The sequence below is a fragment of the Sorex araneus genome, chromosome 3 (assembly GCF_027595985.1).
Source record: "Sorex araneus isolate mSorAra2 chromosome 3, mSorAra2.pri, whole genome shotgun sequence".
Taxonomy (NCBI): domain Eukaryota; kingdom Metazoa; phylum Chordata; class Mammalia; order Eulipotyphla; family Soricidae; genus Sorex; species Sorex araneus.
Window position 1 is genome coordinate 237,910,803 of NC_073304.1, and position 7,255 is coordinate 237,918,057.

Sequence of the window (7,255 nt, forward strand, 5' to 3'; positions counted from 1 at the left end):
GGCACAGCCCTGCCCTGCACGGGGAGCACAGCGGGGGCAGCTCCATTGCCCAGGCTCCGGCGAGCGTCCTGCTCCCGCAAGGGCCCCTCGAGTAGGGGCTGCTTCCGGCGGGGACCCGAGGGGCAGCGCGGGCCAGCTCCACCACGGGCCGCCCCTGAGGAATGTGGCCGCCCTGTGCTTGTGCCCACAAAGCTGAAGAGGCTGGAGATCGGGGCCCAGGAAGACGCTGCACCCCAGCTAGGGCGAGCTCAGAGAAGGGGAGTGGCCCATGAGCACTGCGGGGTGCTCCTCAGCCCGGACCCTGGCCAGGTGCACCCAAGTTGGTTTTGGTTTTTGGATCACAGCTGGCGTTTACTCCTGCCTCTGGCTCAGGGATCACTCCTGGTGGGTGTTGGGGGAACCGCATGTGGCGCTGGGGATCAAACCCGGGCCCGCCACTCGTAAAGCAAGCGCCCCGCCCACTGGGCTGTCGCAAACTCCTGCCTCCTCCAATCAGATGTCCGTACGCAGATCTGCCCCCAGGCCCGCCCACGGCTCCTTGATGGGGTGTCCCCAGTGCTCTCGCCCCAGAGTTCACACAAACGGTGTTTCAAGACTGAACCACTGAGGAGCAGAGACTCAACCCAGGAGCGACCCCATGTGGGTGGGTCAGAGCAGGCCGCTGAGCCCCAGCGCGAGGCAGCTTGGGCGCCCCCACCCAGCCCCGGAATCAGGACCCTCTCCCAGCCCCTCGAGCTGCAGCAGGGATGCGGGGGAAGCTCGTGTCTTGAAACCACCTACTATGAGCCTGAGAGGGGCTCGGCGCACCCCTACACTAGGGGCGAGGGGCCCCCGCCCCCCATCTCTCCCACAGGTCTATCTCCCATTCCTGGGGTGCAGGTGGGGCCCCCACACACAGCAGGCCCACCCTGGCGGTGTTCCTAGGGAGGGTCGGCCCCTGGGGGCAGGGCTGGGGGCCGACGGCCGGGCGGGCAGGGCGCGGTGCCGGCACCCTCACGCACTGCTCACACACCAGTGCTCACCAGCTCAGCACAGCTCCAGCAGCGAAGGGCGGGGGGGTCCGCCTGGCGGCCCTTCCCACGCCAGCCGAGGAAATGGCTCCTTCCACCCCGCGCTCCAACCGCCGTGGAACCTGAGCATGTGAGCGGGGGCTTCTAGAACCTTCTCCCGGGGCTTGACTGACTGGAGGCAGGCTCAGGGGGGTCTCCTGGAGCTGTGCAACTCCAAGCCGGTTTGCTTCCTCTTCTCTCCCCCTCGGTGCCCCGCCCGGCCGGAGCCCCCCCTCCCAGAGGGCGAGGGGCGAGATGCCCCCGAGACAGGTCCTGACCAGATGGGGCTCATCTGGACTCGGAACTGGACGGAGAGGTATTACGGACCGGACCGGCTGCCGTACCACCGAGCCCACGCGCCGCCCCTCCCCAACGGCCGGCTAAGGACCCTCTAGGGCCTCGGGACCCCGTGGGCGGGGCCAGCGCTTATAGCCGTTACATGGCCCCGCCCCTGGCGTCTGATTGGGCACGGCTGATTTGACAAGGGTTTGAAATTTCACCATTCTGATTGGTCACCCGGAACGACCAATCAGATCACCTGGATAAAGACCAATCAGATGGCCTGGATAAAGCCCAATTAGGGCGCAGAGAGAACTGCAACCCTGGTTTGAGTCCCGGCATCCCGCGGTTCCTGGAGCGCCAGCAGGGGGCACTCCTGAGCGCAGAGCCAGGCGTAGCCACTGTCTGGTGGGGCTCAGCCCACCCTCTCAAATAAATTTTCTTCAAAAATTGGTCGGGGTGGGGGGTGTTGGAGAGCTAGTACAGCGGGTAGGGCACTTGCTTTGCATGCAGCCGCCCCCTGCCCAGCCTCCTAGAGGCGATTCCTTGTACGCAGGCAGGAGTAAACCCTGAGCATCACCAGGTTTGGCCCCCAAAGCAACAGCAAAAACGTTAAGGACCACACAGATCACCGCTTATATTTTTCAGTTTTTAATTGCTTTAAACAGTGGTTTACAGTATTGTTCATAATACAGTTCTTACCGTCTTCCCTCGGAGGGCAGGTTGAGTTTCCCTCCCCGCCCTGAGCAGAGCCCTGGCAACTGAAGACCTCCCGAACCCAGCCACAGCCATGCTCAAGGCCACTCTCCACACATTCAGACGAGCCTCACGCATGAAGGAACCAGCAGAGGAACCCAGGTGTGTGGGACCCGGGGCCGAGATCTCCAAGGCTGCTCGGATCGGGACTGGGCCTATTCCACCCAGATTCCCCATTTTCCAGTAGCTAGGTGGTCACACCCAGAAACTGCCCTGTAATCCCATCAATGGCCAACATCCAGAGGCTATAAACTCCCAAAAGCGCAAGGCTGCAATGCGACTGCCAGATATCTGATAGCCTAGTTCTCCCTCTTGGAGAACCTGGCAAGCTACCGAGAGTTTACTGCCCGCACAGCTTGGAGAACCTGGCAAGCTCCCCGTGGCGTAGTCATATGCCAAATACGGTAACAATGATGGGTCTCATTCCTCTGACCCTGAGGAGCCTCTAATGCGGCACCATTGGGAAGGAGGAGTAAAGAGAGGCTGCTAAAATCAATGTCAGGGCTAGGATGAGTGGAGACGTTACTGGGCCTGCTTGAGCAAATCGATGATCAACGGGATGACAGTGATACAGTGATACCTGCAGAGGGTCCGGTCTCCTCCCTGCCTCCCCCACAGACGCAGGAGCCCATGGAGAGGTGCTGGGGGCTCACCTTGGTTGAGTTCAACCCTAGTCCCCTGCCCCCCACCTTCCCATACTGGGGACAGTGACAGGGCCCTGGGGCTCACAGCCTGCCTTGCTCTGCACAAAGCCTACACCCCCTGAGTAACTCCTGAGCGCAGAGCCAGGAGTGAGCCCTGAGCACTGCCAGGATTGGCTCCCAAAATAAAAATAAAGAGAACTGAGCTTCCCAAACGCTGCTGGGTGGGGGTAGCGACAGCTCACGGTGAGGGGCCGGCTCTGGAGGGAGGGGGCTGCAGACCAGAGCTGCGAGCAGCCTGGGGCCTGGTCACCGGCACCGTGGTAAGAAAGGGCCATCTGGGGACACCGGGGCTCTTGGCTCAGTTTCCTGTGTAAGAAACGGAGGCTCAGCAGTTCCGGGAGCACCAGCCTGGGAGCGACCCGGCCACCAGCCACTTGTGGGGACGGGCAGCAGGTGACTCGCCTGCTCTGCCGGGTGGGGGTGCATGCGCCAGGGCGAGCAGCCGTGACCGCAGAGCCACCAACTCCCGTCACCCGACTCTGCCTGCACTGCACCCACTTCCCACCCTGCCGAGCCACCTCCCTCACCCCCCTTTCCTCGGAGGGTGCATCCAGCCCCCGCCAGGGCCCCCTCTCCCCTCCCCCCACCCAGGGCCCCCCGCTCTCTCCACCCAGATACATAAGGGTCGTCCACAGGAAGTGCCCCCTCACTCCCAGGACCCCTCCCTGGGCTCCCCCCAACCTCACTCTCCTGGGGTCCCCGTGGCTGTCCGTGCCCATGACTGTGACAGCTCCGCCATTGTCCCCACACACGTGTCACTTGTCCTGGCGCCACCGTGTCTCTGCAGGGCCCTCCACGCAGCCCACCCCCACGGACACCGACGGCCCCCAGACGGGTGTGACCGGGCTCCCTGACAGCCCTTCCGGCCAGTGCCTTTCTGGCGGCGGCATCCGCGGCTGAGGCCTCATGGACGTTCGTGTCCTGGAGCGGGGAGTGGGGGGGCCTGGCCAGCACAGGGGCTCGGCCAGGAACACCGTACACTTGGGTGCTCGGCACAGGGGGGCCGGCTCCCAGCGGGGCCCCTAGGTCCGCAGCACCCCGAAGAGGCTCGTGTTGCCGCCGCCGGGCAGTCCCCCATGTCGGGGGTGACGGCAGCACAGATGCCTCCAAAGCCCCACCCGGGAGGGAGGGCGACCACCCCGCCCCTTTGCTCGCGGCAGTTGCTCTGTGCCCTCACTGAACCCGAGAGGAAACAGGAGAAGGGGGGGCTGGAGGGCCTTGCGCGCCTGCCCTGCCCGACGGCGCCTCGAGACAAAGGCTCTTTCACTTGGGGACCATCCCCAGGCCCCGTGGTGTTCTGGAATAGTCTCTCCCACAGCTGCAGAAGGCCCCCGGGGGGCTCCGGGAAGCCCCAGGGCGAGGGCAGGGATGGGCCGGCCCCGGGAGCAGAGAGCAGCGGGCAGTCTGGGCCCCGCCCCCACGGACCGAGGGGAGCAGGAGCAGGCCGGTACCACCCCGTCCGCGTGGGCTTGGGGGTCTCCTTCCCTGAGCCCCTCTGCTCTGCCAGTGGCTGCTTCAGACGGGCTGCAGAGCCCGGAGTCCTGCGCAAGGAACAAGCTCACCGGGGAGCCCGGCAGGGTGGGGCACCCGCGGCCCGAGGACCAGTCAAGGGCGACGCTGTTCGTGCCTGTGCGGAGGGGCCGGAGGGGCTCGGGGGCTTCTGCGCGTGCTGCGGAACCAGGTCCAGCGGGCAGCCCGGCTCACCTCTGACCCCGGCCCTTCGGAGGCCGCACGACCCTCCGCCCTCACGGCCTGCCCAGACGGCACCTGTGGCCGCGAGCAGCGACACGGAGCTTCCGGCCACCCACCCGCAGCAGGGGCTCTCCCGGCCCCATCAGCCGCCCCAGCGGGCAGGGGTGGATTCTAGGGGGCCCGAGCCCCCACCGTGGCAGGCTGCTGGCCGACACTCCTCCTCGCGCATCAAGCAGAAGCCTTGAGCGTCTGGCCGGGGCGGGCGAGTGGCCGAGCTGGGCGCTGGGCAGCTGGAGGCCTCCGTCCACCCTGCTCCGACGGCCAGGAGAGGAGGGAGAGGAGGGAAGCACACGCACGGGAGTGTGAGCGAGTGCGTGCAGCTATCACGTGTATGTACATGAGTGCTAGCACGTGTTAGCATGAGAATATTGCATATGTTGGCATGTTTGTGTATGCACGTTAGCATGTGTTGTTAGCATATCTAAGTGAAAATGTGTGTTAACATATAGAGTAAGAGCATGTGTATGTGTTGACATGTGTGAGCATGTGTTAGTGTGAGAGCAATGCATTTGCACGTGTATATTAGCATAGTGTGTGCATGTTAGTGTGAAAGTCTGTGCATGTGTTAGTGTGATTGTGTTATTATGTGACTGTGTGCACACGTCAGTGTACGTGTGAAACCATGTGCATGTCACCATACATGTGAGATATGTGCATGTGTTAGCATACATGTAACTGTTAGTACATGTGTGCATATGAGCATGTGCATTAGTGTACATGTGTTACTGTTAGTACATGTGTGCATGTGCTAGCATACATCTGAGACATGTGCATGTGTTAGCATACATGTGACTGTTAGTACGTGTGCATATGAGCATGTGCATTAGTGTACATGCATGAACATGTGCGTGTTAGTGTACATGTGCATGTGTAGCATACATGTGAGAGCGTGTGTGTGTATGCACGGTGCCCACTGAAGCCATCGCTGATATTTGAAGCTGCCGAGAAACGTTCCTGTTGGAGCAGCTGCCCAGGGTCCCAGAATAGAAGCGGCTCCAAGCAGAGCTTTGCTTTGTGAAGGGCAGTTAGTTGCCGCTTTGGATAAATCTGGAAGAACAAATCAGATTTGATGAGGGGGCAGTGGGGTGAGGGGAGCGTGCGCACTCCAAACACGCAGCTTCGACCAGCCTCAGGTTTCGACTGGGAGCCCGGCACTGGCCCGTTCCTGGCCTCTTGCCATCTGGAGGCACCAGGCAGACGCCGGGCCCCTGCGCCCCGCCCCCCCCCCCCCCCCGCCCCGTGCTGTGTCCCCGCCCTCAGCCTCACCTGCAGCCTCAGCTCTGAGGTAGCCTGAGGAGCATCCTCTGGGGACAGAGCTGGCCGCCACTGGGCTCTCCAGGGACACGGCCTGTGCAGGGTGTTTCCTGGGTCTCTAACGCCCCCCAAGGGCCCTTCAGGCTCCCGGTCCCCGGGCTGGGGCCCCTCTCCCCGTGCCAGCTGAGAGTAACTGCCTGGGGCTGTGGGAGCCATGGGGCAGGAAACCCCACACTTCCCCTTTGCGGCGGATGCCCGTGTCCCAGCGCGTGTCCCAGCCCGGACAGGAGTTAGGCCTCCAATGGCGCGGGAACAGGAGGGGACAGTCCCCAGCAAGGGGGACTGTCCTACAGACACCGAGTGGGAAGTGAGGGGGGGCGCCCTGCCTGAGCCAGCAACACAGCGAGCCTGGCCCTTCCGGGGTCCCGGCGCATTCCTCCCCCGGCTCAGTGCCCTGGCTGCCCTCCCGCTGCACCTGCTCGTAGGAAACGCCGCGCTCCCGGAACCCCGGCGTGCGGGGCAGCAATGGGGTCCGTCAGCTCCCGGGCCAGAACACGGGGGCTTCACCCCCCCCACCCCCGCACCTCCTCTGGCCCCGGAGTTGCAAGAACCAGCCAAAGCCCCTGGGGACGCATGTCCTCCCCGCAAACGCTCCACCTCACGCCGGCCAGCTGGCCCCTCAGGTGTCCGGGCCACTGTGGAGGGACCCCCAGGACCCCCAGGGAGCCCCCAGCCTGCCTCACATACCCTGGAAGCCCCCCTCGTGCCCCAGGGAGCCCCTGTTTAAGTAAGGCTGGGGGTCCTCGCCGACCAGCCCGCGGAAACGCCATAGACTTTCCTCGGCGTTCCTGCCAGTGGCGGTGCTGGGCACTCCGGGTGGGACTCGGGACTCGGAGCGTGGACACGGCCAGGGCGACGAGCAAGTGCCCAACCCCCTCATTTCTTGAATCCCAACATTTTTTTTCTTTTTGGGTCATACCCGGCGATGCACAGGGGTCACTCCTGGCTCTGCACTCAGGAATCTCCCCTGGCGGTGCTCAGGGGACCATATGGGATGCTGGGATTCGAACCCGGGTCGACCGCGTGCAAGGCAAACGCCCTCCCCACTGTGCTATCGCTCCAGCCCCTTGAATCCCAACATTTTGCCTTTTGTTGAAAAGCCACACCTGGCAGTACTGAGGGTTACTCCTGGCCGTGTGCTCAGGGAGTACTCCTGCCGGTGCTCGGAGACGAGCTGTTTGCAAGGCAAGACTCTTCCCTGCGGCACAGTGCTCGGCCCCATCTCCCTTTTCTTGATAGCGAATTGCCTCTTAGCACACACGCACACACGAGATGAATGAGCGAGGGAGCACTACTGAGAGAAATGACTCCTAAAGATCCAACTGTTTTGCAAGCAGGTATTGTGGGCCATCTCCGTGGCCGTCTCGGGCTACCTGCCAAACATGGGGGGGGGTCTCCCCA